This window comes from Rhopilema esculentum, unplaced genomic scaffold (genome assembly GCF_057945365.1).
Source record: "Rhopilema esculentum isolate cy_ngs unplaced genomic scaffold, ASM5794536v1 HiC_scaffold_25, whole genome shotgun sequence".
Classification (NCBI taxonomy): domain Eukaryota; kingdom Metazoa; phylum Cnidaria; class Scyphozoa; order Rhizostomeae; family Rhizostomatidae; genus Rhopilema; species Rhopilema esculentum.
Window position 1 is genome coordinate 1 of NW_028300836.1, and position 2,747 is coordinate 2,747.

Below are 2,747 nucleotides of genomic sequence, written 5' to 3' on the forward strand. Positions count from 1 at the left end.
GATGAAGCGCTTCAGTCTGTTTGTGCCTTCGGTTGACCCCCGGTCAAATGTTTTGATACATTTTAAAACTGTAAAGTTTTGTATTTTTCACAAAGCCTTCAAACAATGGATCCGTTTTGTTTGTCCTTATCGATTTTCAGTTTTGCTTCAGATCAGATTCGTAACCGCAGCTTCAGATGCGAGGTTTTGTTGCTTCATTTTAGGCAATAGTTTATTTTTCGTGGTGATGATAATGATTTTGATTAAGATAATTATTATAATGGTTATGATCATAAAAAGGCCATATAGCTTCGCAAAAATAGACCGTATGCAATGGCGTAGCCTGACCTTCTAGACTAGTGGGTGGGGGATCGCCATTAGTAGAATTTACCGACGAAGACATGTATGAAGAAGATTTAAGTGCTATTTCATCTACTTTTTTCGAGACTTTTTACCAACAAAAAAGGAATTTGTTGACCATCTGCAAATTTACCGACCTACTCACGAACAATGGGAGGGGGGGTCACACCCCTTCATCCCCACTAGCTACGCCCCTAACCACATGTGTATATAAATTTCATTTTGCTTAATTTTTTCTTTCATTCCTCACATTGACCCAAAAAAGTATTTGAGAAATTAGCTTATCGCTAAAAAGTATTTTTTGCCCAAATTCCTTACTTAAAAAGTACTCTTAACATTCCTGTACATGGTAGCTTTCTAGGGAATGGACGTTTGAATCCTTCACGAGAACGTCACAAAATAAAGTCAGCTATGAAATACAAGGATGAAGACATTCACAAGTCGTTAGTGGCAATAGAGGCACTAAGCAAATTGTTGTTTTAATTAAAAAACTTAAGAAGCCGTTTTTAAAGAAGCCTTTTTTCTCACTTGTGCGACTTCAATGAATATTTTTATTTCAGAAACGAGAATTATAGCCATGTGTTGGTGCTTTCTAAGTGCATATTCAAATTTATCGGCAAATTAAGGTTGTCTCACTCACTTTGTTGGCAAATGAGGCCTGAACACCTCCGTAGAGCGAAAAAAGCTAGCACTCGCACTGCGTACACCTTATTAATTTAAGAACAAACTAAGAACAAAAAATTAAAGACATGCTGAGGCCTGAACTTAAATTTGCTGGTTTTTTAAAAAAAGAGTGTTATGCAAATTTTATTGCATTAATTAAATTTGCAACAGGTCCATACCTACTTCACGCTGCCACTTATTGACAAGCTATAACAAATAAAACATGTACGTATGTATGTATTTATCTGGGTATTTTGAGCAAGCCAGACTTTAACAAGCCAGCCAAGCATGACTTTAACGCAAAGAGTTTGAGGTACACCCACAAGGGTGCACTCATCATTACCAAGCACGTTCTAAGTTGGTATGTTGTGTTTCCGAAAATCTTTTCACAATGAAGACAGATAATAGCAACAATTTGTGCTTTTTCTCTGGTTACTTACCAAATTTACACATTATGTCGCTTAAGAATGATTAAAAAACATTTCTGGCTCAGTATCACAAATTTGTGGGAATTTGGAGGCTCAGCAAGAATTAAGGCATTATAATAAGAAAATGATATGTACTCGCGGATGGTTCAATCTTATAACTCCCCCCAACAAATGCCAGATGTCGACTGAACAATCTTCGCGGGAACTTGTACAATTGCTGCCTGCGAATTCAGTTTTGAGTTTTGAGTTCTTTAATGTCGCTTAAAGTCAATTTCTGTATTTGCATTCAGACTTTGAAACGTTCTTCTACCATTCATTTTCCACTTTCAAACTCAAAATTGAACAATGCTTGTCAGCTGACTTCGTTTACTTATTTTAGTCTTCCATATTTGGCGGCCATCAAGCTTGACTTCGGAAACATATTTGGTTTCCGATGAATGAAGTTTGAAAGCAAAATAAAATTATGTTCAAGTATTTTAGGAGAGCTTAAAAACAAAGAGTTCCCACAAACTCCAATACCTCAACATTTTACAAAAAAAATTGTACACAGCCTGTTGAGGTTTAAATAAAGGCCCATATTAGTTATTCATCTACATACTCCATTCTAGATAGTTGCAAAAATTGACTGCCGGCCTATACTTAAAAAAGTACGGATTTAGAAGTTTGAACCATTATTTAGTTAAGATGTTGAGAGGTCTTTGCGCATAGTGGTAGGGATTGAAAGGAAATTTATTATTAAAAGATATTTGGTCATTCAGTTTATATTTGAGCTTGTCGATGCCATATTCTCCTTAATTGCCCATATGCAATGGACCCCACACACAAATTCTCAAAATGTTGGGTTGCAACGTTGCTTTTGTATCTATAGTTGCTTAGAAATTTGCTGTTTTTGCAAAAATATTTTGAAATTTGGTTGATGCCAGCCAAACTGTTTGGAATTTATGTTTAAAATAGTATTGTGGTGATAGACAATACTGCAGTAAAGTATTTCGATAGCAAACAAACAGCAACGGTTGATGATAATAATCATCATGATAATATTCCTATTTAATGAATATCTCTTTAAATAATAATCATCATGATAACTTTCTAGGTTAACTGAAGAGAACTTTCCAAAGATGATTCTAAACATTATATTTTGCCCCTCTGCAGTTGAAAAGACATTTGAAAACGAAATCCCATTATAATTTTCTAGTTAGAGATGTAAAATACTAAAGAAACAACACCTGAATCGAAAAAGTTTTTACTTGCTGACATTCTCTTGAAACAGATTAAAAACGAAAACTGAAAAAACGTTAACAAATCTCTTTTGGTTTC